The sequence below is a fragment of the Tamandua tetradactyla genome, chromosome 8 (assembly GCF_023851605.1).
Source record: "Tamandua tetradactyla isolate mTamTet1 chromosome 8, mTamTet1.pri, whole genome shotgun sequence".
NCBI lineage: Eukaryota > Metazoa > Chordata > Mammalia > Pilosa > Myrmecophagidae > Tamandua > Tamandua tetradactyla.
In genome coordinates, this window is record NC_135334.1 from 23,858,690 (window position 1) to 23,878,560 (window position 19,871).

At 38.6% G+C, this 19,871-nt stretch overlaps 1 protein-coding gene across 7 annotated transcripts in view; it reads left to right on the plus strand.

Annotated features, from left to right (window-relative positions):
- Window positions 1-19,871, plus strand: part of SIK3 (SIK family kinase 3) — a 357,300-nt gene that overhangs the window by 220,327 nt on the left and 117,102 nt on the right. The window lies entirely within an intron of this gene.

Here is a 19,871-nt window from a genome sequence, read left to right on the forward strand (position 1 = left end):
ATTCTCACTCTGATGCATTTTTTAAACTTTTCTTAAATAGAACATGTAACTATATTCCTTAGCATCTATTCACAGTTTCCCTTAATGATGATTCTTATAATTCGTACACTTTGTCTTTGGTAGCTTCCCCCTACCCCTTATCCCCCACCACACTTAATTTTAACACAATATCAGAAATAAACAGGAGAATTTGTTACCAGGAAATTTAACTTTTTGAAGCAGTAAAAACTGGCTTCTATTCAGTTAACCTCTATGTGTTCACTCTATAAAACAGTTACAAATGGAGCTAAGTAAAGACAGAGGTAAAACTTTCAAATCTGGTCTTTATTTTTTTACTAAATACAGAGAAAAGTTCCTTCTGATACCTTAGGTTTATCTCATTTTTTACTTTTTGGATTTTGTTTTGGTTTAAATCTGTAAGATAAGAACTTGTATTTTAAATATCTGAGTATTTTATTTAAAAAATGTTTAGAAGTGTGAAATCACTTTTAAACTGTAATATTCTTATGGCTTGTCATTTGTAGGTTTATGGATTTTTTTTGTTTGTTTAAACTTACCCTAAAAAAACTTGTGTTTTTTTTTTTTTTGATTGTCTAAGCATCCTCAGGATACTTGCAAGACCTTTTTAAAGACATTATCATCATTTGTTAATTTTATCTTTGATTTCATGTATGTGTTTATGATGGAATGAAACTTATAATCAGAAAAGAGACTTTATTTCAAAGAAGTAAAACCATTTTGCATTATGTAGCATTGTATGTCAAGAAAGGTATAATAGACTTGTTTAAAAAATATTTTTATTTAGAAGTCTTCACATATATATATATATTCCATATGTGGCATACAATCAGTGGCTGACAATATCATCACATAGTTGAGTATTCATTACCATGATCATTTTTTAGAACATTTACATCACTCCAGAAAAAGAAAGAAAAAAGAAAAACTCATATGTACCATACTCCTTACCCCTCGAATCTCTCATTGACTGCTAGTATTTCCATCAACCCAATTTATTTTACCCCTTATCCCCCCTATTATTTATTTTTTATCTATATTGTTTTACTCGTCTAGCCATACCCTGGATAAAAGGAGCATCAGACACAAGATTTTCAAATCACACAGTTATACTGTAAAAGTTTTATCTTTATACAGTCATCGTCAAGAATCAAGGCTACTGGAACACAGTTCAGCAGTTTCAGATACTTCCCTCCAATCATTCCAATACACCATAAATTAAAAAGGGATAACTATATAAAGCATAAAAATAACCTTCAGGATAACCTCTCGACTCTGTTTGAAATCTCTCAGCCACTGAAACTTTATTTTGTCTCATTTCTCTCTTCCCCCTTCTGGTCAAGAAGCCTTTCTCAATCCCTTGATGCCGGATCCTGGCTCGTCCCAAGAGTTCTGTCCCACATTGCCAGGGAGATTTACAACCCTAGGAGTCATGTCCCATCTATGGGGCAGGGGGTGGGGAGGGCAGTGAGTTCACCTGCCAGGTTGGCTTAGAGAGAGAGGCTACAACTGAGCGACAGAAGAGGTTCTCTGGGGTGACTCTTAGGCCTAATTTTAAGTAGGTTTAGCCTATCCTTTGCAGGAATAAGTTTCATAGGGGTGAACCCCAAGATTGAGGGCATGGCCTAATGATTTGGTTGTCCCACTACTTGCAAGAATATCAGAAATTCTCCAAAAGAGGAAGTTGAATATTTCCTCCTTTCTCTCCAGTCCCCCAAGGGGACTTTGCAAATAATTCTTCATTCACTGCCCAAATCACTCTGGGATTTATCGGGGCATCACACTAACCTTGACAAACCAACAAAATCTCATCCCTATTCAAAATTCCATGTACTTATCGTGTTTAACTAAATTGCCCATACAAGTTAAACTAGAAATGCGCTGTCCAAAATATAAATTTTGCGCCATATAAGCATCTTTCCCTTTGGTCTCACAAAAAGTTGAAGTTTTAAAATATGACAATATCATCTATTACCCTGTATTCTGATATATCTTAGTCCTATCCAGATCAGCTTCATTCATATCTCTACTCAAAGTCTAATCCGTTTTTCAACTTTTAAACAATTCCTGTATGGGGTATTGCTGACTTTCATAGCTTCAGAGATCTAACTCTGAGTCTCAGGTGTCACATATCAAAGATTTTGGGTATTTACAAACAGCTTAGTTATATACAAACAGCTCAGTATCTGAGAATTTAGAAATAAAAGTTATACCTCCTGAATATATGTGACTGCTGTAAGATCTTACAATCTAAGACCTTTACAATAGGCCTGTATTAGTTAGAGTTCTCTAGAGAAACAGAATCAATAAGGAACACTTGCAAAGATAAAATTTATAAAAGTGTCTCAGGTGACCACGGGAACGCAGAGTCCAAAATCTGCAGGACAGGCTGTGAAGCCGACGATTCCAATGGAGGATCTGAACGAACTCCACAGGAAAGGCTCACCAGCCAAAGCAGGAAAAGAGCCTGTCTATTCTGAATCCTCCTTAAAAGGCTTCCAGTGATTAGGTTGAACATCATCATTGCAGAAGACACTCCCCTTGGCTGATTACAAATGGAATCAGCTGTGATGCAGCTGATGTGATCATGATCTAATTCTATGAAATGTCCTCATTGCAACTGACAAGCCAGCACTTGCCCAACCAGACAAACAGGTACCACCACTTGGCCAAGTTGACACATGAACCTGACCATAACAGTCCACCTCTTGTCAATTTGGCAGCTATAGTATATCACCTTAAACCATACCTAATTTCTAAATAAAGAACGTTAAAACACACATTTTTTTTTCTTTCACCTAACAATATTCAACTGTCCTGCATATAACTGGAAACACATTAACTCTCTCCAGAATAGGGTGCAAGTTCTTGTGTAATATTCATTCTTAAACTTGATATCTTACAACTAAAATAGTATAACAGGAACAAAACAGCATCACAGTCTTCGTTTCTGTAACTGATCACATGGTCGTAGTTCATATTTATCACTACCTTTTTCCACTCCCCATTCCATGTTCCCTTTACTCTCAGCAAGCACTTCAGCTGGCCGTGGTTCTTTGCCTGGTCATTCCTGAAGTTTCAGACCCATTGGTAGTCCTGCCTGGATTGTGCTGTTGCAGTTTTCCATTGATTTTAATCACAGGGCATGGTAGTTTTAAAAGATGCCCTAGGGGATCTCTTATATTCCAAGAAAACTCTTCTTTACCTCCATTGTGTAGTTGCAGTCCTGTTTTCCCCTGGTACTCAGGGTCATTCACCCCAGACAATAATGCAGTCCCCTTCTTGACTTGTTGATCCAGGGGCATGAGTAGCCCAAAGTGACCAGGTGGCAGTCTTAGAGTCCAGTTCAGTGGAATCATTGTTGTTTCTCCTGGTGGAAGCGCTCCCCCTTTTGGAACTAAAACCTGTAGAACCGCAGAGCTCAGGGTCACAGGGACAGGAAGCAAAAGTTTCCTAGTGGATCACTAGGGGTAACAGTGAGTGGTGCCACTCCCATTTCCACCCCTTGGTTTCTGGACCCATGGATCCTGGCTATGGGAGAAATAGCACCATACAGCGGACACTGATTTCAAAGCATATACAGCTTCCTGGAGAACATTACCCCAGCCTTACAAGGTATTGCCACCTAGTTGGCACCATAATTGAGTTTTCAAAAGGCCATTCCCCTGTTCTATCAATCCAGCTGCTTCTGGATGATGGGGAACATGGTAAGACCAGACAACTCCATGAGCATGTGCCCATTCCCGCACTTCATTTGCTGTGAAGTGTGTTCCTTGATCCGAAGCAATGCTATGTGAAATACCATGACGATGGATAAGGCATTCTGTAAGCCCAGGGATGGTAGTTTTGGCAGAAGCATTGCGTGCAGGGAAAGCAAACTCATATCCAGAGTATATGTCTATTTTAGTTAGAAAAAATCACTGGCCCTTCCATGAATGGAGTGGTCCAATGTAATCAACCTGCCACCATTTTGCTGGCTGGTCACCTTGGAGAATGGTGCCATATTGGGTGCTGAGTGTGGGTCTCTGCTGCTGGCAGATTGGGCACTCAGCAGTGGCTGTATCCAAGTCAGCCTTGGTGAGTGGAAGTCCATGTTGCTGAGCCCATACATAACCTCCATCCGTACCACCATGACCACTTTGATCATGAGCGCATTGGGCAATGACAGGAGTGACTGGGGAAAGTGGCTGACTGGTATCCACAGAACGGATCATCTTATCTACTTGATTATTAAAACCTTCCTCTGCTGAAGTCACTCTGTGGTGCGCATTCACATGGGACATAAATATCTTCATGTTTTTAGCCCACTCAGAAAGGTCTATCCACATACTTCTTCCCCAGACTTCTTTGTCACCAATTTTCCAATTAGGTCTTTCCAAGTCCCTGACCATCCAGCCAAACCAATAGCAACAGCCCATGAGTCAGTAAACAAACACACCTCTGGCCAGTATCCTTCCAAGCAAAATGAACAACCAGGTGCACTGCTTGAAGTTCTGCCCACTGGGAGGATTTTCCCTCACCATTGTCCTTCATGGACACCCCAGAAAAGGGTTGTAGTGCTGTAGCTGTCCACTTTCGGGTGGTACCTGCATATCATGCTGAACCGTCTGTAAACGAGGCCCAAGTTCTCTCTTCCTCAGTCAACTCACTATAAGGAACTCCCCAAGAGGCCATAGCCTTGGTCTGGGAAAGAGAAGGTAATATGGCAGGAGTGGAGACCATGGGCATTTGGGCCACTTCTTCATGTAACTTACTTGTGCTTTCAGGACCTGCTGTGGCCCTATCTGGTATATACCATTTCTGTTTTACAATAGAGTGCTGCTGCACATGCCCAACTTTATGGTTGGTGGGTCAGGCAACACCCAGCTCATGATAGGCAACTCAGGTCTCATGGCAACTTGGTGGCCCATGTTTAAGCATTTAGTCTCTACTAAGGCCCAGTAGCAGGACAAAAGCTGTTTCTCAAAAGGAGAGTAGTTATCTGCAGCAGATGGTAAGGCTTTGCTCCAAAATCCTAAGGGTCTGCATTGTGATTCTCCTATAGAGGCCTGCCAAAGGCTCCAGACAGCATCTCTATTTGCCACTGACACTTCCAGCACCATTGGATCTGCTGGATCATATGCCCAAGTGTCAGAGCAGCTTGTACAGTAGAGCCTCCTCTTGTTCAGGTTCCCAACTCAAAATTAGCAGCTTTTCTGATCACTCGATAAACGGGCTGGAGTACACACCCAAATAAGGAATATGTTCTCTCCAAAATCCAAAGAGACGAACTAGGCGTTGTGCCTCTTTTTGGGTTGTTGGAGAGGCCAGATGCAGCAACTTATCCTTCACCTTAGAAGGGATATCGTGACATGCTCCACACCACTGGACACCTAAAAATTTCACTGACATAGAAGGCCCCTGTATTTCTGTTGAATTTATCTCCCATCCTCTGACATGCAAATACCTTACCAATAAGTATAGAGTATAGAGTAGTTGCTATTTCTTGCTCACTAGGTCCAATCAACATGATATCATCAATATAATGGACCAGTGTGATGTCTTGTGGAAGGGAGACATGATCAAGGTCCCTGCGGACAAGATTATGATGTAGGGCTGGAGAGTTGGTATACCCCTGAGTTAGGACAGTGAAAGTATATTGCTGACCTTGCCAGCTGAAAGCAAACTGTTTCTGGTGGTCCTTACTAACAGCTATTGAAAAAAAGCATTTGCCAGATCAATAGCTGCATACCAGGTACCAGGGGATGTATTGATTTGCTCAAGTAATGATACCACTTCTGGAACAGCAGCTACAATTGGAGTTACCACCTGGCTGAGCTTATGATAATCCACTGTCATCCTCCAAAACCCATCTGTTTTCTACACAGGCCAGATAGGAGAGTTGAATGGGGATGTGGTGGGAATCACCACGCCTGCATCCTTCAAGTCCTTAAGAGTGGCACTAATCTCTGCAATTCCTCCAGGAATCTGGTATTGCTTCTGATTTACTATTTTGTTAGGTAGGTGCAGTTGTAGTGGCTTTCACTTGGCCTTTCCCACCATAATACCCCTCACTGCATGAGTTAGAGAGCCAGTGTGGGGATTCTGCCAGTTGCTCAGTATGTCTATGCCAATTATACATTCTGGAACTGGGGAAATAACTACAGAATGTATCCTGGGCCCCCTGGACCCACTGTGAGATGGACCTGAGTTAAAACTCCATTGATCACCTGGCCTCTATAAGCCTCCACTCTGACTCGTGGTCCAGAGTGACATTTCGGGTCCCTTGGAGTTAATGTCACTTCTGAACCAGTGTCTAATAATCCCCGAAATATCTGATCATTTCCTTTTCCCCAATGCACAGTTGCCCTGGTACAAGGCTGTCAGTCTCCTTGCGGAAGGCTTGGAGGAAGATTAACAGTATAAATTTGTGGTGGTGTAGCAGGGTTCTCCCCCAAAGGGACCTGGCCTCCCCTTCATTCAATGGGCTCTGGGTCTGTAAACTGTCTCAAGTCTGGAAATTGATTAAGGGACCATGACTCTGTGTTTTTGTCATTTAGGTTAGACTTCTGTGCACTTAGAACTCTTTTGTTTATACGGTTCAAACGAGAATTTAGTAGACTGCCCTTCTATTGTATTTCCTAGTACCTCATGATTTACTAGCCAATGCCATGAATGTCTGCGAGTTATATAATTTTGGCTCCTGCTTTGAGTTTGCTGTCTATTATAATTGCCACGTCCAGCCTGTCTTTAGCAATTAAGTGCTGCCACCTGGCTTCTGCCAACTCGGGATCCTGTCATCCCCATTGTGTTTAAGGATTCCAGCTCTGTGACAGCAGTTCCTGCAGTAATATCTGACCTACAGAGAAGTGCAGCTATAGAGGTCTTCAGGGATGATGGCGCTAGTCTCAAATTTATTTCTCACTGTTCTGGTAAAAGGTGCATCCTCCAGACATTCCTGGGGTGTAAGAGCAGGCTTTGAATGATAAATCCACTCTAACATTCCAATCTCTCTAAGCCTCTGGATCCCCTCATCTACGTTTTACTGGGGCAGTTCTGGTATTTCAACCTCAGGTAATGTCGGCCACTTTTTGATCAATGTTTCAACCAACCATCCAAACAAACTGTTAATACCTTTTCTAGCCCCTCGAGCTATGACATTGAATGCAGAATCTCTGCTTAGTGGGCCCATGTCAATAATTCAGCCTGATCCAGCCTTATATTCCTCCCACCATTATCCCACACCCTTAAAATCCATTGCCACACATATTCCCCTGATTTCTGTCTATATAAATTGGAAAACTCACACAGCTCTTTTGGAGTATAATGTACCTCCTCATATGTGATACCTCACTTTTCTGGACCTGTTGGGACTTTAGTCTAGTTATAGGTCTGGAAGAAATGAGGGGTGTTAGGGGCGGGCCATGAAAAGAATTAGAAATATCTTCCAAGCCATTTACTTCAGGGCATTCATTTGCAGTTTCTTCTGGTGAAACAGGATTAATTACTCTAGGGGTAATCCCTTCATGAGGAGGTTGCATGGCCAACTCCTCAAGGCCACCTGGAGGTGGGATGGCTATGTCCTCAGGGCAGAGTATTACAGGGTTATCTAGAGAAAACTCAGCATCACCTAGGGTTTCAACCTCACCTCTGACATCATTATCAATCCTTGTGTCACCATCCCGTTTTTCAGGGTCCTGCTCCTTTCCAATCAGTGCCCTCATTTTAATGGCAAACACCATGCAATATTGAGATTTCAGTTTACGTTGTAAAGTTGCTACTCTAACAATAAGATTCTGAGTCTGATTTTCAGAGATCTGAAGTCTACGGCTACAGGAAGTAAGATTTTCCTTCAGGGTACTCATAGAAACTTCTTCATCTCTCAGACATCACTTAAACTTCTGGTTTGAAACCTTAAGCCCATCTCTTTCACTCCTTAATGTACCCAGTGTATCTAACAACAACCAGCCAACATCTCTATACCTCTTATTTCCACAAAACTCTGTAACGGTGTCAAAAACATTATCCCCCAGAGCCTGGCTTCGTACAATTAGGAGAATTGAATGGTGATATTTTGACTATCTCTTTTACCAACTCACTCTGTGAATTGAGTGTGTCATTCTGATTAGGGGAATCAGAGTCCTTAGTGCCTTTGAGTCCAGTCAGAGTAGAAAACCATTCATAAAAACTCATTTTTAAGATTCTGTTTCTTAAGAACCACTCCTGGTTCCAAGATGTATTAGTTAGGGTTCTGTAGAGAAACAGAATCAACAGGGAACCCTCACAAATATAAAATTTATTAAAGTGTCTCATGTGACTGCAGGAATGCAGAGTCCGAAATCCGCAGGGCAGGCTGTGAAGCCGACAATTCCGATGGAGACTCTGGATGAACTCTGCAGGAGAGACTTGCCAGCTGAAATAGGAATAGTGTCTGTCTCTTCTTTATCCTCCTTAAAAAGCTTCCAGTGATTAGATTGAGTATCATTATTGCAGAAGACACTCCCCTTGGCTGATTACAAATGGAATCAGCTGTGGATGCAGCTGACGTGCTCATGATCTAATTCTATGAAATGTCCTCATTGCAACTGACAGGCCAGCACTTGCCCAACCAGACAAACAGGTACCACCACTTGGCCAAATTGACAAATGAACCTGACCGTGACAAGGTCCCAGCCTGATAACCCATGCTCTCAACTTCAGTTCACCGAGTTTTTATATTATAGTTAGTCCTTATTATTAAAGCATGATAATATTTGGGTCTTGTTCCTGACATTTCATTCAGTATACATTCCTTAAGGTTCATATACCTAGTTGCATGCCTCAGAACTTCAAGAAAAGTATAATAGACTTTTATATTTGTAAATCATATGTCCTAAAGAGGTTGTCTGTTTAGATATATATTTTTTCACTCCGCGAGCTTATGTTAAAGTAGAAAAGACATATATAGAAATAAACATTACATTGAGCATAGGAACTCACACTTTAAGGTAAAATAGTAATACATTTGGCAATGAGGTTGTCTCCTGGATGGTGTGCCAGTTTGAATTTTTGGACCCCAGAAAAGCCATGCCCTTTAATCCTCATTCAGTATTGCTGGGTGGGAACTTTTGATTGCTCCCTTGGAGATATGACCCACCCAGTTGTGGGCGGTATCTTTTGAGTAGATGGTTTCCATGGAGATGTGTCACCACCCATTTAAGGTGAAGTTGCTTACTGGAGCCCTTTAAGAAGGAACCATTTTGGAAAAAAGCTTTTAGAGGTGTGAGAACCCATGCAGTCCAAAACCTTTGATATGAAGAAGGAAAATGCCCTGGGAGAGATTCATGTAACAAGAAGCCTAAAGAGAAAGTTAGCAGACATCACTATGTTCTCCATGTGCCTTTGCAGCTTAGAGAGAAACCCTGAATGTCATTGGCCTTCTTGGACCAAAATATCTTTCCTTGGATGCCTTAGATGGAAATATAGCCTTGCTTTAATTTGGACATTTTCACAACATTAGAAGATGCAAACTTACAACTTAATAAATTCCCCTTTTTAAAAGCCATTCAACTTCTGTCATATTGCATTTCCGACAGCTTACAAACTAGAACATATTACATTTCCAGCAGCCCTTTCTGAAGGGCTTGATTATATGGAAATCTATGAACCGGAAAATAGAACTATGGCAGAGAACATTTGGAAAGAGAGAAGTAGCAATCCTGACATTAGGGGAATGCACTATGATCTGTCGTGCCCAACAGATGTTAATGATGAAACTGTGTTAATTTGGATCACAAATATACACAAAAGCAGATGGGCACCTTGCACTTTCTAGACAGCTTTTTAGAAATTATACTCTAGGAAAAGTCAAAATATCTCACATATCCTTGAACTAAAAGGACATGATGATGAAGAAGCAATGGGAATCTTGAAAGAAAAATAACCTTGTCATCTTAATTTTTATGATGATCAAGGAAATGAAACTTGGGGCACATCAGATCTGAAGTACAGAAAAGATAACATTTCCCTGAATCATCTCTTTGTGGCAATGTAGCTCAAGGAATGAATGGTACTTCTGGAAACATTATTATAAAAGATTGAGATAAAGAAGACAATGGTTTATTACCTAAAGAAATCATTGGGACTGTGTAGGGAAGTGTGCTAGTTTGAAGCTATTATGTACACCAGAAAAGCCTTGTCCTTTTCCTTATCCAGTCTTGTGGGGGCAGCCATGTTTTATTTTATCCTGATTCAATATTGTAGGTTGGAACATTTGATTAGATTATTTCCATTGAGATTGACTGCTTCAATTGTGAGTATGACTTTTATTTATATGGAGATATAGAATCTGCCCATTCAAGGTGTGTCTTAATTAGTTTACTAGAGTCTTTTAAAGGGGGTACTGTTTTGGAGAAACATCAGATGCAGGTGCTTGGAGAAGAATTGCTTCAGAGATGACAGAGACAGAGATGTTTGGAGATGCAAAAAGAAAACGCCCCTTCGGGAAGCTTTTTGGAACCAGCAGACACCAGCCACATCAGCCATTTTTGAGTCACGGTATCTGTCTCTGGATGCCTTAGTTTGGACACTTTTATGGCCTTAGAACTGTGAACTTGTAACTCAATACTTTCCCTTTTTAAAAGGCATTCCATTTCTGATATACTGCATTCTGGCAACGTTCACAAACCAAACCAGGCAGAAATATTGCATGAGCTCTGATTTCTAAAAGGATCTGTATATAAGATGAAAGGAGCCAAGAATATGGGTTTTAGAGGCAGTTAGAACTGGGTTTGAATCAGATCACTGTTACCTATTTGCTGTTTTACTTGGAGCAGATTACTAAATGATTCTGGCCCTCAGTTTCATGGTCTTCCTCTCAGTAGTGTTGATGAAATGAGATAGCATACATAGAACCTTAGCATAGTGTTTCCTTTCAGCTTCATCCTTAAGAATGAATGGCAGATGGACTTTGAACATGACAGCATGAGCAGTGCCACTGACCCCACTCCGCAGTGAAAGTAGTGACAATTATAAAAATACAAAAACTAATTAAAGTCTCTAGAAATGATCTTAGAAGTGTGAACAGGAAATGAAAAAACATCTATTGAAATTTAGTTTAAAAAGACAAGTTTCTTTGGTATTTGGATCAAGACCAATCCTTGCTTCCCTCTCTAAACTCAGGGAGTCGAAGACTGCACTCTAGACTGCTACAGCCAAGACCTGACAGCTTCCTCTACCCCCAACATTCAGATGCAGGGCTTTCTTCCCAGGAGGAGCAGGACATCAGTATTTCTCATCCTGCTCCCAGCTGCATTTTGCTGAGGCTTAGTCCCAGACGAGTGTGTACACTCTTCTTCTGCATAGCCCCTTTTTGTGGAACTCAGACTCTACCTTGGGTACTGTGTGCTGAGAATACTGGGCCCTGATCAGTCTTGACCCAAGTGGACATGAGGCAGTGGTTCCATACCAGGAGAGGCAAGCTGATAGAATCTATGCTGCTGCCCCCACCCTCGCTCCCCAGTGCTCAGCTCCTGGGGGATGGGTGGTGGTAGGTACATTGAGAAACTCACCATTATCTCCACTCCCAGCCCCTGATCCGTGTCTCAGATTTTGTCTATGGGTAGAAATAGGCCATAAAATCAAATAGCTCTTAATCTCTTCCCAATGGTGCTGACTTCATTTGCAACAGAAATTAAAGCGATTCAAGCCTCAAGGTGCTCTCAAGAACAGTGGAGATTGTGGTGAGAGGCAGTTGGGAGGATATTCAAAATACCAGCCAAATACCAGGAACTAAGACAGCTGGGAGGAGCCCTCCTGGGGTCAGAACAAAAATCAAATACTGATATCAGAAACTATTTCTTGAAAGGAAAGATAATTTGATTGGATTAATTTGTTCAGCAATTTAGAACCCAGGGCACTGTGGAAAACAGTAGAGCAATTAGTGAGTGATTACGAGAGTTTAATAGTGGGCTTGATCAGGAAAGGAGAAGAAGGGAACCCTACAAAGCTACTGTCATCCCAGACTGGGCAGAACCAAAGCTGTGTATCCCTGAGGAACAACATTAGGTGGAGGGTAGATATCATTAGAGAAGTAAAGTATGATAACAATTTCAAATAGAGAATATCAAAAAAATGATAGATTTTAGAAAAGAATCAAATGGAAATCGTGGAGTTGAAAGGTGTAATAATGGAAATAAAATATTTACTAGGGAGATTCAGTGGTAGATTTGAACTAGCAGAAAAAAGAATTAGCAAACTTCATGATAGAGCGATTGATAAAGATAAAGATTGATAGAGATTGATAAAGAAGTTTTTCAAACCAAAAGCAAGTGACCCCAGATGTCTATTTGAATATAGAGATAAAAAGCAAGTGACCCCAGGTGTTAATTTGAATATAGAGATAAAAAGAAATGACAAAAATTAAGAGGCTCAGAGAAACGTGAAACAACATTAAATGACCAACATACACATAATGATAGTACCAGAAAGAAAACAGAGAAACGAGAAGGAAAAGAACTTGAATAGTGGTGGAAAACTTTCCAAATTTATTGAAATATGATAATCTACACATCCAGGGAGCTCAGCCAGCTCTAAGTAGGATAAACTTTCAACATCCACAAACATACATACCATAGGAAAAATGCTGACAGGGAAGGACAAGAAAATCTTGAAAGCAGCAAGAGAAAAACTATTCATCACTTACAAGGAAAATCTGATCAGATTAACAGCTGACTCAGCACAAACAATGACCATCAGAAGGCAGTGGAACAATGTATTCAAAGTGCACAAAGGAAAAAAAAAAACCTGTCAAGTGAAAGTCCAGCAAAACTATTTTTCAAAAATGAGGGGAAAATAAAGGCTTTCCTGGTTAAAAAAAGAGAGAGAGAGAGAGAATGTGTTGCTGGCAGACATACCTCACAAGAAATATTACAGGAAGTTTTTCAAACCTAAAGCAAGTGACCCCAGATGTTAATTTAAATCTATACATCAAAAAGAGCACTAGCAAAGATAATTCTATAACAATAAAAGACAGTAGAAATGCATAATTGTTTTTCCTTCTAAGTGATTTAAAATGCTATTGTTATAAAAATTTGTCACAAATGTGTTGTTGGACTTAAAACATGGAAATGAAATATGTGTAATGTAGTTTTCAATAACAGCACAAAGGAGGTGAGTAGGCACAAACTGGTGTTGGGCTAAAAGAATGATTAAAGATGGTAAAGCAATAATTATAACAATGTATATTGGGTTTGTAACATTAATAGATGGAATATGTATAATATGTAATACCACCAAAAGAAAAAGTGAATGGAGCTACATAGACTTATGTTCTGTATATCATTGGAATTAAACTAGTTTAAATTCTAATCTGATTTGCATAAGTTAAGACATATAAGGTAAACCCAAGAGCAGTCACTAAAAATATAATTTTAAAAATACATTGAAAAAGTCATTAAAGAAATTAAATTGCTACAGTAGGAAATATTCAGAAGAAATCAGTGAAGAAGGAATAGAAGAATGAAAAATTCCTGCATTAGATAATATTCAAAAGAAATCAGTGAAGGAGGAATAGAAGAACAAAAAGACATTTAGAAATAGTAAAATGTCAGATGTAAATCCAACTGTATCAATAATAACATTATGTGAATGGATTGAATGTTCCTATCTAAGGCAGCAATTGTCAGACTGGATGAAATTAAAAACATGGTCCAAATACATGCTGTCTATTGGAGTCATACTTTGAAGATACAAAGAAATTGAAAGTAAAAGAAGGGAAAAATATATTAAGCAAACAGCAGTCATCAGAAAACTGGAGTGGCTATACCAGTATCAGATAAATAGTGTGGTAGCTAGGTTCAGGTGTCTAATTGGCCAGGTGAAGGTGCCTAGTTCTTTTGCTGTGGACATGAGCCAATGGCATGTGAAGCTCATCTGTTGCTGATTACATCTGCAGTCAGCTAAGAGGCATGCCTGCTGCAATGAATGATGTTTGATTTAATTGGCTGGATGCTTAAATGAGAGAGCTCAATGTAGCACAGTCCAAGCAGCTCAGCATACCTCATCTCAGCACTTGCAGCTCAGCCCAGGCCTTTGGAGATGCAGAAAGAAATCACTCTGGGGAAAGTTGTTGGAACCCAGAGGCCTGGAAAGAAGGCCAGCAGAGATTGCTCCGTGCCTTCCCGTGTAAGAAAGAACCTCAGTTGAAAGTTAGCTGCCTTTCCTCTGAGGAACTATGCACTTTTAACTAAATAAATCCCCTTTTATTATAAGCCAATTCATCTCTGGTGTGTTGCATTCTGGCAGCTAGCAAGCTAGAACAAATAGACTAAAACAAAAAATGTTATTAGAGATCAAGAGGGACATTTTATAATGATAAAAGATCAAGCCATCAGGAAGAGATAACAGTTATAAGCATATATACACGCAATAACAGAATACCAAAAGACACAAAGCAAAAACTGACAGAAAGGAAGGGAGAAATAGATATTCAACAATTATATTTGGGGACTTCAGTACCTACTTTCAGTAATGGATAGAACAGATACAATAGCAATAAAGAAATAGAAGACTGGAACAACATTGTAAACCAACTAGACATAACATATCTCTAGGATGCTCCTCCCAAAAACAGATAATGTATTCTTTTTAAATGCATGTAGAGCATTCTCCTGGCTAGACCATATGCTAGGCCACAAAACACACCTTAATAAATTTAAAAGAAGAGAAATAATAACCAAGTATGTTCTCCAACCACAGTGGAATAAAATTAGAAATCAATAACATGAAAAATTTTGAGAAATGTGGAAATTAAACAACACACTCCTGAATAACCAAGGGATCAAAAAAGAAAGGGAAAACAGAAAATACTTTGAGGTGAATGAAAATGAAAATAAACATAACCAAAACTTACTGGATACAGCTAAAGCAATACTAAGCAGGAAATTTATAGCTGTAAATGCCTATATTAAGACAGAAGAAAGATATCAAATAAATACCTCAATCTTCTACCTTAATATACTGGGAAAAGAAATGCAACTTTGATCTAAAGGAAGGAAATAATAAAGGTTGAAGCAGAAAGTAATAAAATGGAGAATTGAGAAACAGTAGGAAAACCAGGGATTGCAAAAGTGGATTCTTCAAGAAGATCAACAAAATTACCAAACCTTTAGCTCAGTTGATCAAGGGAGAATAAAACAATTCGGAGAGGACTCAAATTACTCAAATCATAAATGAAAATGCAGATGTTACTACTGGCCATACAAAAATAAAAAGGATTATAAAAGAATACTATGGTATGCACAGGTGGTGCAGTGGTAGAATACTTGCCTTTGATGCAGGAGACCTGGGTTTGATTCCTGAACCATCCACCCCCCCAAGAAAAGAATTCTATGAAAAACTGTTTGGTAACAAATGAGATAACTTAGATGAATAGAAAATTCGTAGAAATATACAAACTATTGAACCTGACTCAAGAAGTAGGAAATCTGAATTAGACCTGTTACAAATAAATAATTTGAAGTAATAGTAAAAAAACAAGCAATCAAGCAAACAAACAAAAACTACCCCCAGAGAAAAGCCCAGGCCAAAATTGACTTCCTACTGAATTCTTCTATTTAAAAAAGAATTAATGCCAATTCTTCACAAATTCTACTAAAATATAGAGGAGGGGAGAACACTTAAAAATGCATTCTGTGGCGCCATTGTTACTGTGATACCAAAACCGGAAAAAGATATCACAAGAAAACAAAGGTAGACCTTTATCTGTTATGAATATGTATTCAAAAGTCATCAACAGACTGAATCCAGCCACTTGGATTATACACCAAAAAAATTATACGCCATGACAAGGAGGTGGCAAGAGTGCAAGGTTGGTTCAACCTCCAAAACAATTAACATAATATATCATATCAATAGAAGGTAAAACAAAGATCACATAATTATCTTAATAGTTACAGGAAAGGAATTTGACAAAATTCAACACCTTTTCATAATAAAAACATTCAACAAACTAGGAATAAAAGAGCAACCTGATAATGGTTCTACAAAATCTCACAGCTACCATTATATTTAATGGTGAAAGACTTTTTCACTTTTTCCTAAGATCAAGGATAAGACAAGATTGTCTGCTCTCAAAAAAAAAGATTGTCTGCTCTCATCACTTCTATTCAGCATTGAAGTGGACATTCTCCCCAGGGAATTCAGGTTTCAAAGGCATCCACATTAGAAAGGAAGAAGGAAAAAGGTCTCTGTTTTCAGATGATATGATTTTGTGTGTAGAAATTCCTAAGAAAGCCACTAAAAACTATTAGAACTAATAAACAAGTTCTGCAAGGTTGCAGGGTGCAAGATCAGTATACAGAAAACAATTTTATTTCTATACACTTGCAATGAACAGTCTGAAAATAAAATAATTACATTCAAAACAGCATCAAAAAGCATACTTGGGAACAAACTTGATGTTCAAAGCCTTTACTTGAACAACTACAAAACACTGTTGGAAGAAGTTAAGGAAGATGAAAATAATTGGAAAGGTATCCCATATCCATGGATCAGGAGTTAGCATTGTTAAGGTGGCACTGCTCCTCAAACTGATCTACATGTTCAGTGCAAATCTCTATCAAATCTCAGCTGCCTTATTTATAGAAATTGACAAGCTCATTCTGAAATTTATATGGAATTCCAAATAGCCAAAATAATCTTGAAAAAGGACAAAGAAGAATTGACACTTCCTGGTGTTCCAATTTTACTACAAAACAACAGTAATCAAGACGGTGTGATACCGGCACAGGGTAGACAAGGCAGTAGACTTGAAAGTCCCAAAATAAATCCTTACATTTATGGTGGACCAATTTTCAGCAAGGGTTTCAAGACCACCAAGTAAGAAAAGACTGGTATTTTCAACAAATGGTGCTGAGAACAACTGTATGACTGCATTCAAAATAATTAATTTGGAACTCTTACCTCACACTATATACAAAAATTAACCCCAAACAGATCAGGGACCCAAATGTAGGAGAAAACTATAAAGCTCTTAGAAGAAAACTTAGCAATGTCTTCATAACCTTGTGTTTAGTTAAAGATTCTTAGACATTATGCCAAAAGCATGAACAACAAAAGAAAAAATACATTGGACTTCATCACATTTAAACACTTTTCTGTTTCAAGAGATACCATTAAGAAGATATAAAGAGTTATTCAACATCATGTTGGAGGTTCTAGCCAGAGCAATTAGACAAGAAAAAGAAATACAAGGCATCAAAATTGGAAAGGAAGAAGTAAAACTATCACTGTTCGCAGATGATATGATACTATATGTCCAAAACCCAGAAAAATCCACAACAAAACTACTAGAGCTAATAAATGAGTACAGCAAAGTAGCAGGTTACAAGATCAACATTCAAAAATCTGTAGCATTTCTATACACTAGCAATGAACAAGCTGAGGGGGAAATCAAGAAACGAATCCCATTTACAATTGCAACTAAAAGAATAAAATACCTAGGAATAAATTTAACTAAAGAGACAAAAAACCTATACAAAGAAAACTACAAAAAACTGTTAAAAGAAATCACAGAAGACCTAAATAGATGGAAGGGCATACCGTGTTCATGGATTGGAAGACTAAATATAGTTAAGATGTCAATCCTACCTAAATTGATTTACAGATTCAATGCAATACCAATCAAAATCCCAATAACTTATTTTTCAGAAATAGAAAAACCAATAAGCAAATTTATCTGAAAGGGCAGGGTGCCCCAAATTGCTAAAAGTATCTTGAGGAAAAAAAACGAAGCTGGAGGTCTCGCGCTGCCGGACTTTAAGGCATATTATGAAGCCACAGTAGTCAAAACAGCATGGTATTGGCATAAAGATAGATATATCGACCAATGGAATCGAATAGAGTGCTCAGATATAGACCCTCTCATCTATGGACATTTGATCTTTAATAAGGCAGTCAAGCCAACTCACCTGGGACAGAGCAGTCTCTTCAATAAATGGTGCCTAGAGAACTGGATATCCATATGCAAAAGAATGAAAGAAGACCCATCTCTCACACCCTATACAAAAGTTAACTCAAAATGGATCAAAGATCTAAACATTAGGTCTAAGACCATAAAACAGTTAGAGGAAAATGTTGGGAGATATCTTATGGATCTTACAACTGGAGGCGGTTTTATGGACCTTAAACCTAAAGCAAGAGCACTGAAGAAGGAAATAAATAAATGGGAACTCCTCAAAATTAAACACTTTTGTGCATCAAAGAACTTCATCAAGAAAGTAGAAAGACAGCCTATACAATGGGAGACAATATTTGGAAATGATATATCAGATAAAGGTCTAGTATCCAGAATTTATAAAGAGATTGTTCATCTCAACAACAAAAAGACAGCCAACCCAATTACAAAATGGGAAAAAGACTTGAACAGACACCTCTCAGAAGAGGAAATACGGATGGCCAAGAGGCACATGAAGAGATGCTCAATGTCCCTGGCCATTAGAGAAATGCAAATCAAAACCACAATGAGATATCATCTCACACCCACCAGAATGGCCATTATCAACAAAACAGAAAATGACAAGTGCTGGAGAGGATGTGGAGAAAGAGGCACACTTATCCACTGTTGGTGGGAATGTCAAATGGTGCAACCACTGTGGAAGGCAGTTTGGCGGTTCCTCAAAAAACTGAATATAAAATTGCCATACGACCCAGCAATACCATTGCTAGGTATCTACTCAGAGGACTTAAGGGCAAAGACACAAACGGACATTTGCACACCGATGTTTATAGCAGCGTTATTTACAATTGCAAAGAGATGGAAACAGCCAAAATGTCCATCAACAGACGAGTGGCTAAACAAACTGTGGTATATACATACGATGGAATATTATGCAGCTTTAAGACAGAATAAACTTATGAAGCATGTAATAACATGGATGGACCTAGAGAACATTATGCTGAGTGAGTCTAGTCAAAAACTAAAGGACAAATACTGTATGGTCCCACTGATGTGAACGGACATTCGAGAATAAACTTGGAGTATGTCATTGGTAACAGAGACCAGCAGGAGTTAGAAACAGGGTAAGATAATGGGTAATTGGAGCTGAAGGGATACAGACTGTGCGACAGGACTAGATACAAAAACTCAAAAATGGACAGCACAATAATACCTAATTGTAAAGTAACCATGTTAAAACACTGAATGAAGCTGCATCTGAGCTATAGGTCTTTTTTTTTTTTGTCTGTTTGTTTGTGTCTTTTTTTTTCTTTTTCCTTTTCTTTTTTTTTTTTACTATTATTATTATTTTTTTCTCCATATTAACATTCTATATCTTTTTCTGTAGTTTTGCTAGTTCTTTTCCTAAATCGATGCAAATGTACTAAGAAATGATGATCATGCATCTATGTGATGATGTTAAGAATTACTGATTGCATATGTAGAATGGAATGATTTCTAAATGTTGTGTTAATTTCTTCTTTTTCGTTAATTAATAAAAAAAGAGGTATAAAGATAACCCACAGAATGAGAGGACGTTGTTAACCTTATCTCTGATATGTATGACTTGTGTCCGGAAAGTGTAAACAACTCTTATAACTCAATAAGAGACAGATAACCCAATTTAAAAATGGGCAAAGGATCTGAATAAAATTTCTTCAAAGAAGCTAAATTAGTGGCACTTGAAAAGGTGCTCCACATCATTAGTAATCAAGGAAACATGAATCAAGTATAATGATTTACCACTTCACACTCTCTAGGATAGCAAAAAAAAAAAAAGGCATATAACAACAATCATTAGCAAGAATCTGGAGAAATCTGAATCTTCATACTATTTGATAGTAATGTAAAATGATACTGCTGCTTAGTAAAACAGTCCCAAGTTCCTCAAACAGTTAAA